The sequence below is a fragment of the Sinohyriopsis cumingii genome, chromosome 1, assembly GCF_028554795.1.
Source record: "Sinohyriopsis cumingii isolate HCF-2022 chromosome 1, ASM2855479v2, whole genome shotgun sequence".
Lineage (NCBI taxonomy): Eukaryota > Metazoa > Mollusca > Bivalvia > Unionida > Unionidae > Sinohyriopsis > Sinohyriopsis cumingii.
The window spans coordinates 10,945,087-10,967,370 of NC_142961.1; the positions used below are offsets into that span (position 1 = coordinate 10,945,087).

Consider the following 22,284-nt stretch of genomic DNA (forward strand, 5'->3'; position numbering starts at 1 on the left):
GTGTATTTTGTAAAAAAAAGAGTATGTGATTATAAAGTAGTTAATACTTAGCTTTTTAGCATTTATTAACCTGGCCATCAAATTCTCCTGTATGGTTCTTAAAGACATCTCTAATGATTATTTTTGTAGAAGATCTTTTCAATATTTCTTTAGTAATCCAAATAAGATAAATTGGGAAAAATATCATTCTTAGCATCTGGAGTGTTCTGTGCCCATTACTATAGATTACTTTTAACAAGTTTATAAAAATGCAGAATGTCTTCCTTGAATCTGGACAAAAGTGTGTTCATTTTGCAAGAAGTTGTTTTGGTCAGTCTACAATCACTGAAACGTCAGCAAATTTATCATCTCCAGTTGTTGGAATTATAATTTTAACTACAGACTAATGTATGTATGTATGTATGTATGTATGTATGTAATTTTCTACCTTTACTCTCAAATTTCATTCCTTTTTATTCCCTCCAGATCTGTTCTCTTACTTCCAATTAAATTGTTTTCTCTAATTCTGTTCTGCTTCCTCTATTTTATTGTCCACATTAATTCTGTTCTGTTCTCTCTCTATATATAATTCTGCTATGTTCAGCTCTCTAAATCTATTCTATTCTCTTTCTAATTGTGCTTGGCTGAGATCTAGGGTACCTCTGCTACTGACTGACTTTAGAGTGAACAAATTATGATAAAAGTTTATCTTAGGGCAGCCAGATGTAGATATAAATGCAGTAATAATTAAAATAACTCCAGCATGCACAGTCAGCTATCATAATTTTTGCATCCATTGATAAGATCAGAATAATTTGAAAAACTGGGTTATTTTCATACCACCATTTTGTTACATCATTGTCATCACTTTCCTTGAAGCAGCCCCATGTAATTTTAGCAAAGTTAAGAGCAATAAAATACATCATTATGAATGTATTCAAGATAAATGTCATGTTTACCCCGACCCAGTTGAAACATGTATAATCAAAGTAATTCTGACAAGCCATTGTTTGATGTTAAACATTGCCGCAGGCTACCACTAATCCATTACGTAAGATTGCCGTGGTTAGAAGTGGAGAGCCAGACCTAGGAGTGCGAAGCCACAGATAGCCAATTATCACCTAGGTGTGGAAATGTTTGTCCAAGATCAAAAGGAGTTCCCTGAAGAAGTGGGAGTGTCTTAACTTCTTTTCCCTGCAAACAGACAGACAGGTTGAACTGGCCGCTAAGACGATTGGACAGGGTCACAGCACCACCCAATCAGAATCGAGATAGAGAAGAGACCCTGATTTCGGTAGAATGATATCTCCGCGTCTTTCGGCAAGAATTAGTTCACTAAGAGAAATTACCCAGAGGAGAGGTTAGCATAACTCCAAATAGCCATTCGTTATTGGTGGGAAAATCTTAGAGCAGGAAATTCTAAGTACAGAGAGCTTCAAATAAGGTCAGTGGGACATTTGTTTGTCTTTGTGGAATGCGACTGCATTTTAATTGTAGGTCGTATGTATACTTTATTATTACTAGAATCGTAGTATGAAGAATTACGTTGTTTTGTTAACATGTTTGCATATTTGAAGAAATGAGTTGATATTTGTAAAGAATTATATAGCTTGCTAGCCGCCGTAAGAGTTAATATTGTAATTCGCTATGTGGGTATTTTATAGTAGACTAACACGTGTTCGTATGATTATAGATTTTGCCATTGTTGAATACTTGTAATGTACAGACATGCGTCTGATTGTTGTCAGATTGTAGTACCATGAGATTAAATATATATATGTATATACTGATGTGACGCAATGTATTGATGTCTGTATGACAATTCGCTGATACCATGTTATTACGCTATTGTTTACCCTGCAAGAAGTGTGTGGGAATTTCGATGTGTACACATGCGTGACAGAAACCGTGATGGCCTTACCTGATGATTAATTGTCGATATAGTGTGAGGTGAGATTCGATAAAACATATGATAATGCCTTGTGGTTTTCACAGGAAGCTTTGAGGGACAGACCAGTTACAGTTTGGATCCGTAGTCTCAGATAGAGAGACAGAGGAAAGGAGAAGGAGAGTGGTCAGGAGAAGTTGAAGTCTGGGAGCAAAATTGGAGGAGGAGATAGTAGAGAGGGAAACAGAGACAAAGGAGGAGTTAGAAGAACGGAAAGAAGGAAGGAATTAGCGGGAAAGAAAGAGATGAGTAGATGCAAGGGCAGGGGGAAATTTGAATTCACGCTGTAAATCAATGAATTAGGCTGTCACTTGGTCGAGGGAAAGACAAGTAATTGGAAGTTATCGTTTTAATTAATCGAATTTATTAAATTGTTATTGATTGAATTTTCATCTTCGTGTTCTCTTTAATTTAACCGTCGGCATTGCTGACTGGGGGCTCAGAGCTGTAAATCTACCTCGTCACTAATTTAACTTTCTAACCTCACGAGCCAGGGTGGAACTTTCATCATAATTTAATTAAATTATATTGGAAGAACCCCACCCCAATGCGTGCAAACGTCACAATAAATTAACATAATCAAAGGTCAGAAAAATATAATTTTAAAAATTGGCAAACTTTAAGATCCAGAAATGTTAGTAATGCACATAACTCATCATGTCCACCCAATCGTGTACTGTTTACTGTCCTGTATAATTACAATAAAGACACCAGGAAGAAAATAATAGACCACAGATAATAAAGCACTCTAAAACATTTTTAATACACAGATACAGCCCATAATAAGGGTTCATATTTTGAAACTATAAGTCTTATTTTCAATGTATTGAATTTCAAATTCACAACGTTATATGCGGAACCCATCAATTCACATGGGGACCTTTTATGTACAGTTCTCTATACATCACAACTGCAGCACATGAAACTACCTTACGTCAATAAACAAGAGTCGAGTTTGCCATTTGACTACAAGCACTTGCACACTACTTCATGTTCATGGAGTTCCAAAGTTGCGGAACCAAATGTGACTACAATCAGAGGAGCACCAATTTTGTTCAGGTAGCAAAGTTTTCTCTTAATCAAGGGTAACATAGTTAAGTTAGAACATTGGTTGTAGTAATTTTAATGTTAGAATTCGTGTTTCTGATTGAAGGGATGTTCTTTCACTGTAGATTTATGTAGGCTTGGCTGAATCTGTTAAAATGGCCATTACATGGCTGGTTATGATAACTGACCAACATACCATATTATTGTTTTTGCATCATGATAGCTGCGTTTAACTTAGGATTTAGTAATGCCTTTGTACTAGTACTTAATGCAGCAAAATGTGTCCACATGCAACAAGTACTATGCTGCTTTGATTATATCTTCTTGATTTTTGTTTTTGGCAACACTAAGACATGAAAATTCATAACCTTTCTGTTATCTCATGTTGTTTGCAGAACCGTTTGACATAAATACATATTTTCTCTCCACATATTTTTTTTGTTGTTGCTTCTATCTACACTGTTTCCAAAGTTATGGATTTTCCAACATAACATGTAATGTTTTGTTTTAATTTATTTGAACACAAACAGATTATTTGCCATCCTAGGTGGGATTTGGTGCCCAAGTTATATGAGTAACAAATGTAGTTTTTAAACAAAATATGGTTAATTAACATATAACATTGTTTTTCACATGTTTATACCTGACCAATGAATACTGGCCAATAGCAAAACATCAGATTAAATGATAAAATCTTTTCAGAATTTTTAAGTAGCAAAATGTAAATCTTTTGTATGTTCCGCCGATAACGGTGTACAATTACATATGTTCATTATATGTAAAGTTACCTACATGTAAAGTTACTCCTTTACGTCAAGTTTCACAGAAATGTTCAATTAAAAATGCTGTGAAATGAAATAAAAATTATTATTATGCTTGTTTATGCCTATATCCACTTGTAATTTGTGCAAAAAAAAAGATACCAAGTTATGTGCACAACTTTTTCAATGTGATGTTTTTCTCGAGATGTTCAAGTCAAAATATGAATCTCCGATGTCAGTTTTATAAATATTCATTAAATATAAGCTCAAATGTACGCAACCAGTACGTACAAATGTTGTTAACATATATTTAATTTTTAGCACATATGTAACACTTTTGGGACCCTTGATCTCCACCAAGCACAATTCTATTATGTTCCCTTTAATTCTATTATGTTCCCGCTCTCAAATTTTATTTTGTACCCTGACACTAATTCTGTTCTGTTTCCCCCCCCATTATGTTATGTTCCCTCTAATTCTATTATGTTCCCTCTGAATAATTATATTTTGTTCCTCTAATGTTATTCAGTTCCCCCTCTCTAATTATGCTATCTTTCACTAATTTTATTATCTTCCCTTTAATTATATTCTGTTATCCTCATTCACTCAGTGAAAACATTTAAAAGATCATTTAATTTATTGTATTTTATTTACAATTTTTACTTTTCAAACACTTATTAATCTTTTTTTTAATAGTGCTAAACCAATTCATCCTCAATGTTATTTCAATTTCTTTCTCCAATAAAAAGTGACCCTCTGCAGCTCAGGAATGTAGAATTGGCCTGATGTGCTCTCCTGCATGCTGTCAGAGACAACTACTGGAGGCAGAAGCCAAAGTGGTGCAATTGTCAGCATGCCAGACTGGCAACTGAAAGGGTGCAGGTTCAAACCCTACCAATGGATCAGCCCAGGTCAGCTAAGTGTAAGGCATACTTGAAAAAGGCATTTAGCTCCAACTGTCTTGGCACTAAAAAGCCTGTCTGTGTTGCTGTAGGGTTGAATATCAAACCAATGCAAAAGTTGTAATCTTTATTTGACTCTGTCAGTGCTACAAATCTCATTAAGAGATCAATGGGATATTTAAGTGGTGACTAAGTGCTGGATTTTACAAGTATCCAAAATTTTCCTATTTATTTCTAGATACATGTCTGTCAGTGACATCTATTTCTACCATATGTAACTATATAGAAATGCCATCCAAATACCATATATACTTGCTTATAAGTCAAGTTCAATGCAAACAACATAGATCCTGATCTGCTGTAGTATAAAGTGCATGCAGATCAGGGTCTACACTGTTTGTTCGACTAACAAACTGCACAGATCAAGACCCGCCAGTGCATTATGCATCAGCAGATCTGGGTCTATGCAGTTTTCAGTTGGACTCGTCTTATAGGCAAATATATATGGTATACATACATAACAGTATTATATGGTATACATACATAACAGTATTAACAGCAGTAACTATAACTGACCATAAGAAAACATCCAGACACATCATGATCTACAAATATTTATATCTGCTGATGTAAAGGAAGAGACCTTGCATCTTATTTACATGTTATTTTTGTTCAGATGCAGGAGGTCACAGGTTCGAACCCCAGTCAAGTCATACCAAAGACTTGTAAAAATGATACCAGCAGCTGCCTTGTTTGGCACTCAGCATTAAGAGGTAAGTGTTAGGACTGGTCAGCCTGGTGTCAGGATAATGTGACTGGATGGACATGATGTCCCAGTGTCAGACATCACTATAAACTACCACACTGCAGACATCATAGCAATATGACTCAAACTGTTAAAGCTACATTAAAAATCCAAAACACACAACACTTACTGACATTTTGTAAAGTGTGTTTATGTCACATTAACCCAAGATATTCATTATACAAGTGCTAGAACAGGTTGCACAGCTTCACAGTTACAGAATTACCACAAACATTTCCAGAACAAATCTACAAAACAATCCACAAAAGCTAAATTAAAAATCAAAAGCTAAATTAAAAATCAACAGAATTTATCTGAACTCTTAAAACTTTGATGTTAGAAACACATTATTTTAAGAATGGAAACACAAGGCAAGCTGATTAAGTCCTGAACATTCCCCTTTAAATACAACTTATCTTTATTTACTTAAAATATCACAATCCAAATAAAATTCAAATCTAACCAACAAAACTTTCTTATACTGGCTAAAGCACTTAGAAAATTCCATAATATGTCAAGAAATTCTGCAAATTAAAACTTTACGAGAAAATCCAGAAATTGACTCAATCAGTACAAATTCAAAGAAAATTAACAATTTGTGGTTCAGGAGTATTATGAATGGGAAACATTACAAGCCCAACAGTCTGCTACATAGGCACCACCAGTAGGGCATGGTGGATTTGGCAGATTGACCAATGAGTTTCAATAACCCTGACAGGATACGCTTTCTTGAACTGAACATAGCTGGCAGAACTATCGCTGTCTTATCATAACTGGTATGACCTTGATCTCTGACCATTAGATTCCACAATGGATTTCTTCCAGCATTAGGTTTAAGCTATTCACCAAGTTTGGTCATGAAACTTGTTCCAAATCAAGTCATATAAAAAAATACATCTGAATAACACAATAACCTTGACCTTTGACAATTTATCCTAAAATCAATAGGAACCTCTTCCATACTTTAAGTGTAAGGCATCAACAAACTTTGGTCAAGATATGTGGTCTAAACTAAAATTTTGTGAAAAACCCAATTTTTTTCATTCAGTCCGAGTTACTACAATCTTGGGTATTTTAAGCCCAAAAAATCACGAGACATTTTTCTTACCTAAAGTCTAAGCCATCCAAAAAATCGGATGAAGGTACGTTCCTGAGAACTCTAGTGAATAAACCATTTTTATATTTTCAGCTAGAGACCTTGACCATTGACATTTTGACCCCAAAATCAATAGGCTTCTTCTTTACTACCAATGCAAGCCATCAACAAAGTTCAGGCTAGGCCAGAATTTTACTAAGAGAATTCAAGCCCTGCCTATAACTGAAGTAACAAAAACAGCATCAACATATGGCTTAAAACCGATCAATCAAAATGCTTCAAGTACAGACTTAAAATATGAGACATGCTGGCAAAACTGAAGAAAGGTATATGATGCAGAGATAAGTTATGTGGAAACCATTTATATTCAGTCAAAGTGACCATGACCTTTTGATCCCAAAATCAATAGGCTTCTTCCATCCACAAAGTTGGGCCTATACCTATGGAGTAGAACTGACATTATTTTGCAGGGAAAAATGGCAGCACACAGATGTACAGACTTCTGCAAATGATTGTATAGACATCCTAATCATACATGCCCTGGCCTTTTATAAAAAGCATGTAGAAACACAGTGTAGCTAATATTGACTGGTGCACATGATGCAACCATCTACAGACTGGAAGGTTGTTGTTGTGGGGTTTAATGCCATTCTTCAGCACACGATAGGCTATACATGGCAGCCAGTATTAATGTTGGAGGAAGAACAAGGGAAATCCCCGGAAAGAACCACCGACCCTTGAGAAGCTACTAGCAAGCTTTCTCACATATCCACATTGTCCGAATCCAAGACTCAAACCTACAGACAGAGGCGAGATGGCAGTGATCCGTAACGAGAGTGCTTTAGACCACTCGGCCACTCTGGGCCTCCCAGACTGGAAGGATAAAAATTTGCAAATGGTCTGTTATGATAGACTACTTGGTGTTATGGTAGATAATAACCTATCATGGACTGAACATATTAAACATATCAGTAAAAAAAAGTCCATTCAAGTTTATGGCTTCTCAGTAGAATAAGACATTTTCTCCCTGAATGGCACAGAAAACTATTTTATAACAGTTATATACAACCCTGTTTAGACTACAGTAATACAATATGGGGTAACTCAAATGATAAAAACATAGCAAAGCTGGCACATCTTCAAAAAAGAGCATTTGGGCTAATATCAATCAAGAAAGAAAGCAAGGAAAATTTAGCTGGTAAGTTAAAAATATACCTATTAAAGACTGAATCATTTTGAAAAAAGCCAAATTAATGTACAGGATATCCAATAATACTGCCCCTGAATATTTACAATCACTATTCCAGCAAAGGCTGCCGAGCAATACTTCCCACATGCAATCCAAGTCTACCAAACAGTATAAAATTCCAAAACCAAATAATGAAATATTTTTAAAAAAGTCTCCAATACTTTTGAACTTTGCTATGGAATGGTATTCCAGTTGAGATTAGAAATGCCCACTCTACTTACTACTTCCAAACCCAATATATCCAGTGGCTTCAGAGATGCAGCTAAAATAAATAAACTCCTTTGTATGAGGGCCTCAAGGTAGATTAGTTCTTAGCTAACTGTGCTATCCTCTTTAAATAAAGTCATTATTATTATTATTATTATTACTGCAAAACCACACATCTTCCATTGCAAAAGGCACCAGCAGATCATGGCTTCCACTGGTTCACTTGAATTTGTGAGTTGAACTAACAGCATAACCCTTGATCTGGAGGTCAATTATATGACAACATATCTAGCAGCATAACCCCTGATCTGGAGGTCAATTATATGACATGTCTAACAGCATAACCCCTGATCTGGAGGTCAATTATATGACATGTCTAACAGCATAACCCCTGATCGGGAGGTCAATTATATGACATGTCTAACAGCATAAACCCTGATCTGGAGGTCAATTATATGACAACATATCTAAGCCTATGCTCCTTGCATTTGTGAATTATAAAAAAGTGAATACTGTATATCTGAATGATCACAATCACTCACCACAGAAACCTTGGGGATACATCCATATTAATAAAATCATTCTTAAGGAGTACTGGTATCAAAGTACTCTCCCTTTATAACACAGCAAATAAAACTGAAGTCACCTTATATTGATGAGGTTTATAAATATTACTGAAATAACATCCATGACCACACTCACCCCCATAAAAGGGACTATATTATAGTGAAATATCATACCAATAAGCAGTAGTAGTAGTTGTTGTCTCTAACTACTAAGCATCTCCAAACAACATGGTCCCATTATAAAGTGATTACTACAACATGGTTCCTGATACAAAACGGAATGGTCATAGGGTCCCATTATAAAGTGCCTCATTACAACATGCTTCCTGATACAACATGGGTATGGTCATAGGGTCCCATTATAAAGTGCCTCATTACAACATGCTGCCTGATGAAAATTAAGTGCCTCATGATAACAATGGTCTCTGATATAACAAAGGCATGGATCTGGATTCCATTATAAACCGTCTCATTAAAACTTGGTATCTGATATGACATGAGTAAGAAGGTCATGGATTCCATTATAAACTGTCTCATTAAAACTTGGTATCTGATATGACATGTGTAATAAGGTCATAGGGTCCCATTATAAAGTGCCTCATTACAACATGCTACCTGATGAAAATTAAGTGCCTCATGATAACAATGGTCTCTGATATAACAAATGCATGGATCTGGATTCCATTATGAACTGTCTCATTGAAACTTGGTATCTGATATGACATGTGTAATAAGGTCATAGGGTCCCATTATAAATTGCCTCATTATAACATGGTTCCTGATACAACATGGGTATGGTCATAGGGTCCCCTTATAAAGTGTCTCATTACAACATGGTTCCTGATACAACATGGGTATGGTCATAGGGTTCCATTGTAAAGTGCCTCATTATAACATGGTTCCTGATACAACATGGGTATGGTAATAGGGTCCCATTATAAAGTGCCTCATTACAACATGGTTCCTGATACAACATGGGTATGGTCATAGGGTCCCATTATAAAGTGCCTCATTATAACAGAACAGAATGCTATTCAGTACTTTAGGCCTCTGACCCATGATACATAACTGAGTATAATTATAACATGGTCTCTATTGTAATAACTGCATGGATTTGGATCCCATTATAATTGCCTCATTATAACATGGTACCTAATATGACACAAGTATGTTCATGTATACCATTATAAAGTGCATCATTACAACATGGTTTCTTATAAAAATAAAACATCATGGTCTTAGATAAAACAAAATGCGTGGACATGGATCCCGTTATACCGAATCAAATATATATTTCCCTATAGAGTACCCAAGTACAAGTTGCCTTGCCAAAAACATGATACATTTCTAATATCCTCTAAACAGTGTTATAGAGACAAAGATCGATGTAATAGTATATTGGACCCACCAGGGGAAAAGCCATCTGAACCTTTATCATACATGCAAACTATAATGTTTATTTTATTTAAATGGTATTGACTTCATCTGAGAATAGTGACTTCTATCTTGTGAGACAGGCATTTCTGATGTGAACTCAATTAAGAAATTTTACGATAATGTACCACCACAGAATATCTTAGACTGGGGGGGAGGAGTAGTTTATACGAAAAATTTGACCCTAGATTTTAATGATTACATGTTTTACTATCATCTTTTATTTTATACAACTTTCACAAAATTTTAACATTTACTTTTTATCTTGTAGTACTTCATGTTACATTTATTTTTATGCAATTATTTATATTCACATTTAGAATGTTTAACCTGACTGATGTGCTTTCAAACCCTAATACATTACATAGACAGCAATTTCCATTGATTTCAAACCCTAATACATTACACAGACAGCAATTTCCATTGATTTCAAACCCTAATACATTACATTCACAGCAATTTCCATTGATTTCAAACCCTAATACATTACACAGACAGCAATTTCCATTGATTTCAAACCCTAATACATTACATTCACAGCAATTTCCACTGATTTCAAACCTTAATACATTACATTCACAGCAATTTCCATTGATTTCAAACCCTAATACATTACATAGATAGCAATTTCCATTGATTTTAAACCCTAATACATTACATTCACAGCAATTTCCATTGATTTCAAACCCTAATACATTACATTCACAGCAATTTCCATTGATTTCAAACCCTAATACATTACATACACAGCAACTTCCATTGATTTCACAGTTTCATACAAGCTACACATTTAAAGAGTCAAGGAGAAATCATTCAAAAACTCAAACAACAACAACAACACTATATAGGACATCTGTATAAGACGGAGAGCCATGAAAATTGATACGCATGAAACTGCATGGAAATAAATTCAGTCATTAAACTTTATGGCATACCATCAAATGTCACCTATCAGTAGGAACATTTTTTTATCAGCCACTTGCCATAGAATAGTTTTTGCTTTTGTTTTTTCACAATGCATTCCAAAAGTGCAGCTCATCCTAAAAGCAATTAAGGTGTTGCTATGTACAATGCCAGTTTTCCAGCATTTATAATTAATATTTAACAAATTTATTTAACATATTTTTCCACTGATTATCTATCAAGAAGTAGTAAATGTACACTGTTCTTTTTATAATGACCTCTATCCCACAAATGTCAACTATCAAACAACATGGAAGATATAAATTTGCAGTTCTACTATTTTGTTATGAAGACATGGACATGAAGCCAAACAACTGACATGCAACAGGACTTAGATGACATCAGATTCTTTTTTACTTTAGTTTCAATTCATTTCAGTCTCACACACCTGCCAATATGAAAAGCACATGATTTCACTAACTAATGGTTCAGGTGCTGACCATTCCATTGAACAAGAGATCAAGGACCCACAATTCTGACCTTTGGAACCAACAACCCTAAAAAAAAGTCCTACAGACGTGGTATCAGCTGAATTATTACATGTATAATGAACTATAAGGATTAAGATAGATCTAAAGATAGAAATGATAAATAAATGGAATGTAATATGGAAAAATATTTCTTCTTGAAATGGAGAAATGAGTGCCATACAACATAGCTGGTGTGACTTCAATGAAACCTTGGAACCAGGTGAAACAAGACAGGACCCAGCATAAATATGATCAAAAATCCGAGAAGCAGCCATCAAAAAATAAATATTCAGAAATATGAAAAGACAAATACCTTATATTATTTAAAACATTGGTATGAAATGGATCAACTGTCTATTGGTGTAAGAAATCTCTGATAGATCATCCACGATTTAAAACATTGGCATGAAATGGATCAACTGTCTATTGGTATAAGAAATCTCTGATAGATTATCCACGGTTTAAAACATTGGTATGAAATGGATCAACTGTCTATTGGTGTAAGAAATCTCTGATAGATCATCCACGGTTTAAAACATTGGCATGAAATGGATCAACTGTATATTGGTGTAAGAAATCTGATAGATCATCCACGATTTAAAACATTGGTATGAAATGGATCAACTGTCTATTGGTGTAAGAAATCTCTGATTGATCATCCACGATTTAAAACATTGGTATGAAATGGATCAACTGTCTATTGGTGTAAGAAATCTCTGATAGATCATCCACGATTTAAAACATTGGCATGAAATGGATCAACTGTCTATTGGTGTAAGAAAACTCTGATAGATCATCCACGATTTAAAACATTGGTATGAAATGGATCAACTGTATATTGGTGTAAGAAATCTCTGATAGATCATCCACGATTTAAAACACTGGTATGAAATGGATCAACTGTCTATTGGTGTAAGAAATCTCTGATAGATCATCCACGATTTAAAACATTGGTATGAAATGGATCAATTGTCTATTGGTGTAAGAAATCTCTGATAGATCATCCAAGATTTAAAACATTGGTATGAAATGGATCAACTGTATATTGGTGTAAGAAATCTCTGATAGATCATCCACGATTTAAAACATTGGCATGAAATGGATCAACTATATATTGGTGTAAGAAATCTCTGATAGATCATCCACGATTTAAAACATTGGCATGAAGTGGATCAACTGTATATTGTGTAAGAAATCTCTGATAGATCATCCATGATTTAAAACATTGGTATGAAATGGATCAACTGTCTATTGGTGTAAGAAATCTCTGATAGATCATCCACGATTTAAAACACTGGTATGAAATGGATCAACTGTCTATTGGTGTAAGAAATCTCTGATAGATCATCCACGATTTAAAACATTGGTATGAAATGGATCAACTGTCTATTGGTGTAAGAAATCTCTGATAGATCATCCAAGATTTAAAACATTGGTATGAAATGGATCAACTGTATATTGGTGTAAGAAATCTCTGATAGATCATCCACGATTTAAAACATTGGCATGAAATGGATCAACTATATATTGGTGTAAGAAATCTCTGATAGATCATCCACGATTTAAAACACTGGCATGAAATGGATCAACTGTATATTGGTGTAAGAAATCTCTGATAGATCATCCACGATTTAAAACATTGGCATGAAGTGGATCAACTGTATATTGTGTAAGAAATCTCTGATAGATCATCCATGATTTAAAACATTGGTATGAAATGGATCAACTGTCTATTGGTGTAAGAAATCTCTGATAGATCATCCAAGATTTAAAACATTGGTATGAAATGGATCAACTGTCTATTGGTGTAAGAAATCTCTGATAGATCATCCACGATTTAAAACATTGGCATGAAATGGATCAACTATATATTGGTGTAAGAAATCTCTGATAGATCATCCACGGTTTAAAACATTGGTATGAAATGGATCAACTGTCTATTGGTGTAAGAAATCTCTGATAGATCATCCAAGATTTAAAACATTGGTATGAAATGGATCAACCGTCTATTGGTGTAAGAAATCTCTGATAGATCATCCACGATTTAAAACATTGGTATGAAATGGATCAACTGTATATTGGTGTAAGAAATCTCTGATAGATCATCCACGATTTAAAACATTGGCATGAAATGGATCAACTGTCTATTGGTGTAAGAAATCTCTGATAGATCATCCACGATTTAAAACATTGGTATGAAATGGATCAACTGTCTATTGGTGTAAGAAATCTCTGATAGATCATCCAAGATTTAAAACATTGGTATGAAATGGATCAACTGTATATTGGTGTAAGAAATCTCTGATAGATCATCCACGATTTAAAACATTGGCATGAAATGGATCAACTATATATTGGTGTAAGAAATCTCTGATAGATCATCCACGATTTAAAACATTGGCATGAAGTGGATCAACTGTATATTGTGTAAGAAATCTCTGATAGATCATCCATGATTTAAAACATTGGTATGAAATGGATCAACTGTCTATTGGTGTAAGAAATCTCTGATAGATCATCCACGATTTAAAACATTGGTATGAAATGGATCAACTGTATATTGGTGTAAGAAATCTCTGATAGATCATCCACGATTTAAAACATTGGCATGAAATGGATCAACTGTCTATTGGTGTAAGAAATCTCTGATAGATCATCCATGATTTAAAACATTGGCATGAAATGGATCAACTGTATATTGGTGTAAGAAATCTCTGATAGATCATCCAAGATTTAAAACATTGGTATGAAATGGATCAACTGTATATTGGTGTAAGAAATCTCTGATAGATCATCCACGATTTAAAACATTGGTATGAAATGGATCAACTGTCTATTGGTGTAAGAAATCTCTGATAGATCATCCACGATTTAAAACATTGGTATGAAATGGATCAACTGTATATTGGTGTAAGAAATCTCTGATAGATCATCCACGATTTAAAACATTGGCATGAAATGGATCAACTGTATATTGGTGTAAGAAATCTCTGTGGGGGTGTAGTGGTTGTCTAGGGGTGGGGTTCTTCTTATAGACTTTAACGAATTATGAGAAGTTCCCCTGGTCCTTATTCAGAAGGTTAATTCTGGACACTATATTATTTATTGACTAAATATATTTATGGCTACGAGCCCCCAGTCAGCAATGCCGACAGTTAAATTAAAAGAAATACAAAGATGAAATTTAAACAATAACAATTTAATAAATGAAATTTAAAAGAATTTAAAGTAATCAATGTCTCTCTTTCACCCAATGATCCCTTTGATCATCATTTGAGTTCACAGTGTGAGGAGATTTTTCCCTTCTTGAGTGCTACTCATCTAAATCTCTTCGTTCCCTTGTCTTTCTCTCCTTTCGTGATCTCCACTTCCGCTTCCTCTTCTATTATCCTTGTTCCTTGCCGTTATCTTGACTTCCGGTTCCTCTTCTAGTATCCGGAACCCTTGACGGTATCCCTTGAGGTCACCCGAAATTCACTCGGTATCTCTCACCGTCACCCGAAATTCTCTGAACTTCTCTCGTCCCCCGAAATTCTCTGAAATTCTTTCGTCCCCCGGAAGCTTCCTGATCGAAGCTATTTCATGAATTTCCTAAATTCCGCCAATTTTTACGAATGGCTAACGGAGTGTGTGTCACTGCGACTCTTAAACACCAACTGACGAATTTCAGGCTTGTACAAGTCTTATTCCAGCTTCTCGAATCAAGTCCCACCTACAACGCATCCCGATTGGATGGCGACGGACTCTGGTCATTTGATCGAACTGTCAATCATAAAAATGTCAGTCTGTGTGTCCCCATGTACTGTCCAGCCTACCATTGTCGGCTTCCGGCTCTTTGAAGTTGTCTACGTCACGTGTTCCCATGTACAAAGATTCCCGCCAGATTTCCACTCAAGAGCTCAAACAAAGACTGGGTTACGTAAGAGGATTAGCCAACTTAGGCACTTGGAAAAACAAAGCTTACCTGGCTCCACTTACAGACTTATAAATACATGTATAATACAAGGGGTTGGGGTAAAACATCACAATCTCTGATAGATCATCCACGATTTAAAACATTGGCATGAAGTGGATCAACTAGCAGCAGGGGGGGCGAATCCTACAAAGTTTTCAGGCAAATTATGAATTAGACAAATGATTTGCTTATAGTATAATGAATCAAGAATTCGTCCGCGAAACAGGGAGGGCGAATCCTACAAAGTTTTCAGGCAAATTATGAATTAGACAAATGATTTGCTTATAGTATAATGAATCAAGAATTCGTCCGCGAAACAGGGGGGGGCGAATCCTACAAAGTTTTCAGGCAAATTATGAATTAGACAAATGATTTGCTTATAGTATAATGAATCAAGAATTCGTCCGCGAAACAGGGGGGGCGAATCCTACAAAATACTTTTCCGAGATACCCCTTCCACGGAAACTATTCCCGATAGAGGGCTTATTTCGACGAAATAACACTTTTATTCAGAAAACGAGACAAAAAAAAATGTCCTTGAGAAATGCTTCGCATTTCCAGAAATGCTTCGCATTTCCAGAAATGCTTTGTCGCCGCTGGCGCGCGAGTTACTTCAGCGAATCCGACTCCGCCGACATAATTTCCACGGTGAGGTATCATTGAAAATCAGGTGTAGTTTGCGCTCCCCTGCTGCTCTACGAAATAAGTTTCCGAGCGCGTTAACGCGCCAAGAAAACATTTTTATGTTAACCATACAATGTATCAAGTCCGATACGGTATCGTGTCCGCGGGTCGTGTAAATTTATTGTCACAAATCCATGCGGGGTTCTTTGAGCGCGACTAAAGAAATTTTTGAATTTATTTATGTCCATATCACCGCTACACCATGTCTGATGAATGTTTCTCAGCGTGTGAACATCAACTCCATTAAACACCGCAAGAAGATTACAGTTGTCTCTAATTACTTTAGGAATTTGTGTATAACGCTGAGTAACATAAATCACATCAGTGTTTTTATGACGACCTCGTGAAAATATTCTTGCAGGATTTTTTTGCTTGTCCAGCATCACATCATCATACACTACTAGGTTATTTATTTCCCCGTTAAGGTCTTCCACGGACGGAGCTTCTTCGATATCAGTGATAAATTCAACTACTTCCTCGCCGTCTTCACTCAGCGCTTTTGCACTCTCATTAAAATCTTTTATAACATCATAACAACGTTGATCATCCACAGACGGAGCTATCAAGTATAGTTTATCCCATTTCATCCACTTCATTATCATGTTCAGCAACAGCTGTGTTTTACCTGATCCTGACGGTCCTATGATGATCATTCTGATAGAATTTGGTAGCGCGGAATTATGCTTGACTGGTTCTTTCCTTCGCGTCGCAGAAAAATCTGTAATTTCCATTTGTATATAAGGAATAATAATTATGGATCTATATTGTGTGAAGTGTAAGGCACGAACCCCTACAAACAACATAACAACCATTACAACAAAAAATAACAGACAAGCACTTTCTGGTAAGTGTGCGCGATGTGGCACAAAAAAATTTAGATTTCAAAAAAAAAGCCTGACAAAGTCAGCGGAGGTGACATCGCAGCAACCCTCGGACGACTTCCAGGTACCCCTTGGGCTAAATATCCCGGAGAAAAACATCTCCCAGGATACAATTACTGCGGTCCAGGGACACGACTAGATATCAGACTTGATGAACAATCTAAACCAAAACCGGGAGAGTATCCGATAAACGCTATCGACGCAGCGTGTCACATGCATGATGTTGCTTATCGAAGTAAAGATCTGCAAGACAGGCATATCGCGGATGTGAAATTAATTCATGCACTAAGCGCCATAAAAAATAAATCATTTAAGGAGTCACTCGCTAATTGGTTAATAAGATCAGCGATGAAATCTAAATTAGCATTAGGCGCTGGATAATTAATAACAATGGAAGCGATTTATTATTCCCCGGCCGGATACTGGAGAGGTAACTCAGCAATTAATAAACTCGCCAACGCGGCATCAGTAACACGCGAGGTTGCCAAAAAATGGCTGTCAAAACAAGCAATATGGCAAATCTACTTACCACCACCTCGACAAATCAATTTTGCACATTTTGATGTTAGTACCCCCAATGAAGTTCATCAGGCTGACATACTATTCCTGCCTCATGATACTGTCCGCAGAAAAATATACAAATACGCGCTAACAGTAGTTGATGTTGCCAGTAGATACAAGGAAGCAGAACCGTTAGCGACTAAAACAGCCGCTGAAGTTGCCTCTGCGTTTAAACGAATTTATCAGCGAGGACCTCTAAGCTGGCCACGATTATTACAAGTTGATCCTGGCAAGGAATTTCAGGGCGCGGTGTCATCACTGACAAAGCAGCATAACGTTACCATACGACGAGGACATACTGAAATTCATCGGGATCAGGCAATTGTTGAGCGATTTAATAGAACACTCGCTGAGAGATTATTCGGATACCAGTACGCGAGGGAATTCATTTACGATACGAGATCTCGTGAATGGGTTGCAAGACTGCCAAACGTGATAGCCGCACTGAATAATGAAATTACCAGAACAACAAACATGAGACCTGTAAATGCAATCACAAAAAAATATATACCCCGCGTCAGTGAACGTGTTTCAACGCGGCCAACGACGCTAGCGTCCCCGTTGCTGGGTAATGTCACCGTTAGGTATTTATACGAACCAGGCGAACTAGAAGGAGGAAAAAAAAGAGCAACCGATCCCACATGGAGTGTTACAACACATAAGATATCCAGCATAACCAGATCAACTGGGAGAAACGCAATCTACAGATTAGATTCGACTGCTCCTCAGCGTGGATTCACACGCGAGCAACTTCAGGTGATTCCCACGGATACACAATTACCACCCCGATCACTAAAGTGATTCGCGGAAGTGATCCGCACTTAAATAACTGTAGCAACACCTCTGCGTCGATTACACTCAAGACAGGTCAGCATTACATTTTCACGCGTATGACCGAGATTGCTGTCTATTCTATCCACGGTAAATTGTCTTGGGTCGTTTTTCGGATACTGCCACAGCAATAAACAATTACAACTCGCACAGTGATTATTCTGACGCTCACGTAACGACAACACAGCGTTGATATCCAGGTTAAACTCTCTATTATTTTTCTTGTCGCTTTGTCGGTAACTGTCTAATTTTTTTCTTATTTGATCTTTTTGCGTTAACTCAACAACGGCTGACTTCGTTGACGTATCTAATACAATTCTTCGTAACTGAGCCATCTTTCTTACTCTGGACACGGCTAAATAAACTAAATTTGACCATTCGATGCGGTCATCAACGATCCAAACAGTTGTATCAGAAATAGTTAATCCTTGTGCTGAATGAATCGTCATAGCATATCCTAGTGTCCACGGTGATTTATTTATTGCTAATGCATCTTCGACCGCATCGACGTTAACTGTTACTATATCATTCAATACTAAATTTTGTTTCTCTGGTTTTCCGGGAATATCAACATCAATATTCTGCAATCGTGTATCATCTGGTCTATAACATAACGGCACTTCCAACGTTGGAAATTTCTGCCGCTGTAACTGAAATAGTCGCCGCTGAAGTGTATCTCTGACTGATTTTCTACTTGCAACAATTAAATCATCTGGTTTCCACGCCGTTAAAAAGTTATCAAATGAAGTCTCTGGAATTATTTCACGCATTATTTCACATTGGACTTTATTGGTTTGTAGCCTAATTAGTTTTTTAAACTCCTTTAATGTGTCATCAAGCGCTCTGATGTCATCACGCATTTCCTCGTAATAATCAACAAACCCTCGTAACCACTCGTGGGGAGATTCGCCGACAAATGGTGGTGGTTGACCATGATCGCCGCACATCACAACTGCGGTATTTTTCGTTAACAACCACGTCAGGAACCGTTGTAATGTATCCAGCGGCACAGTGTCTATTTCATCCCAGATGATTTTCTCCGGGATATACTTCGTTCCCATTCGCGTAGGAGTCCATGTACCGCCGCTGTATTTGAAAAAGCCGTGATAAGTGCAGGCCTTTACCCCGCGTTGTATCATTTCTCTGGCAAGTCTGTGTGTTGGTGTTAGCACGACCAAATCAGAACCGCGGAATAGTTCGATTGCACGAGTTGTCTTACCACATCCTCCAGGTCCGTTCAAATAAACTGTTCTGTGTCTAGCAATTGGATCGTGCACAGAAGGTCCCGATGAAGGTGTCCATGACATCCCTGTTGATTTCCGATATTCATCTTTAATTTCGACATCAGCTGATGCGCAGTACGAGTGTAATTCTTCTTTTTTTACTCGCCATGTTCCCCATTGACCATTAGATGTTGGCAAATCTAACACAGTCAAATCGTCTTCGTGAATATAAAACGAATCTGTCGCAACTCTTGCCACGAAGGGAACTCTATTCACCATCGACAGTAAATTTATAGAAACATAAGCCAGCATAGAGGATCTCAAATGAGTATACTGAGCTGAATCACCGTCAATATAGCTAACAACTGTTCCTAATCGTTTTCCGTCTGGTATTATTATGTCCTCGCGGGAGCAGAATGTATCTTTCGCAGTAGTATCAGCGATAATGAAATTTAATTCTTCCTCATCCATAATTAATCGACTGTGATGTCGTTTATGATCATATGCTCCGCCTTGAGTAAATTTACCTATCAATCTTCGGCCGAGATCTTTACAGTTGCGCTCTTCCTCGGACGTGTCCGCAGTTGGTAACCAAACTGAGGTTTGTTTTGAGTAACAAATAATCCCCGTACTGACAGTAATAGATTTTAATATTCCTTTATCAACCATAAATCGCAACAGCGAAAACGGTACCCATTTCTTTTCGTGGAAATGTCTGCCAAACCAAGCATAATTAATAGGATGTAACCGTGTTGCAAATTCGAACGATTCCACGTGAGCAAATCCAGTCAGGTCAAAATCAGGTAAAGGTCCGTTAATAGCTACTCTTGTCATTAAATTTGTGGGATGTCCAAACCGCGCAAAGTATTCAGCGCATTCACCACGGCCAAGAAAACTTCCTGGATAGCACGCAATCATATCCACCGATACCATATTATCACTAACAAATACACTATTCCATAAACCGCCGTGTCCGTATTCGATGCAACTCTGCTGAACATTCTCGAGAAAACTCTTCATGGTTGGTTTCCAATTATTTTTTTGTCGTGCTATATGTGCGGCAACACTTGGAACAGTAAAACAATTAGTTAGTAATTGATCAACTTGCTCAGTTGAATATTTTTCTGTGAGCGCTTTCATTTCATTTTGTAACTCCGCAGTTCTATATATTTCTCCGTTCGGGGTCACGAACTGGTCATAATCACCAACTTCAGAACTTCTAAACAACCATACCGATACCGGATCGGTTTTACTCATTTGATAAATACAATCAAACATACCCGCGGAATAATACCTTATAACACGATCGCGTGGAAATATTTTAACTGATTCCGTCCAGGCGTGGCTGTTATGATCAATAATTGTTATTGAAGCTCCACTACGGTTGTATTTCGATTTATACAATTCCTCGCCTGTTAGTGATAATACCGTTATAGGAAATCTTAATAATTTTTCTAGCGCGGCAACATCCTTAATTGACGCCCCTACATCTTTGACTCGATTAGCCCATGTTGTTATTTTATTTTTTCTGATCTCAGTTAGACCATTTCCACATGCTGCGTTTTTAAAATGTTCCATTACTCGCTCAGCTACACAATTTAACACCACTGATGTTTTCATTGGCGTGAGTTTATCTACACTTGGTTTCTTTATCGGATATATTCCGTAAACGACTGCAGTTACTGGATACGATCTGGCGTAATACGGTATATCAACCCCCGTCAACATTCCTGGTCTAGAATTATTGCTCAACAAAATAGTTTTCCTTTTAATGTCAAGGATAGGATCATTTTTATCACGGATAATCCACGTGTCATCGTCGTTTTCGTTGACCACTTTGACAATAAATTTTATCTGTATGAAATATCTTCTATCGTCGAGATACCCAATTATGTTACGCGCGATTGTATCGTTCATGGTAGCATCAATGATAACGCTCGCGTGAGAAACTCTTCGAGTTTCGGGGATAATTTTATATGTCGACCACACATGTGCGGCACCATCACGACGAAACTCTTCCTTGGCATTCTTGATAACACCAAGCAGTTCCTTTAACTCTCTTCGTCGACGATCAGTGGTTAACCGGTCAAGATCGAATCGACCTCGGGGGAATTGGAGATTTCCAGGTTTTATTCTGGATAGTCTTTCAAAACTCATTATTATAATTAAGACAAGTATTTAAATAGACAAAAATATTATATATAATGAACGGAAACTCAAAGAGTTTAACCGGCGATGCTAGCATCGCTCATGCAAAGCATTTCTCTGGTGCGCAAGCGCACTCATGCAAGTGGATTAAACTAAATTCATCAGAGCCGTGTAACAGACGTTGCAGAGGCGAATACTGTGGACAACATGCTCAACAGGTCCGCGGTGGGAGTCTAGGACCGATACCGTGTATCAGATGCGGCATTGGAGTACGAGGAAAAACTCAATTATGTTCAGCGTGTGGGGGAAAACGCTATCGAGAACTAAAACGGTATTATGATAAAAAAAATCCAGACTCGAACACGTTCTCGGAGCGTGATTACATAAATAAGTTTTCAGACAAATTATGAATTAGACAAATGATTTGCTTATAGTATAATGAATCAAGAATTTGTTCCCGAACAAGAATTTGTTCCACATCCAACTATTCCAAATTATGAGGCAAACCGAGATGGCACGGTGCGACACTGCACGCGAAGACGACCAGTTGGTACAGTTGATAATGCTGGTTATT

At 36.8% G+C, this 22,284-nt stretch overlaps 1 protein-coding gene across 1 annotated transcript in view; it reads right to left on the minus strand.

Annotated features, from left to right (window-relative positions):
- Positions 1-22,284, minus strand: part of LOC149806408 (uncharacterized) — a 764,942-nt gene that overhangs the window by 470,792 nt on the left and 271,866 nt on the right. The window lies entirely within an intron of this gene.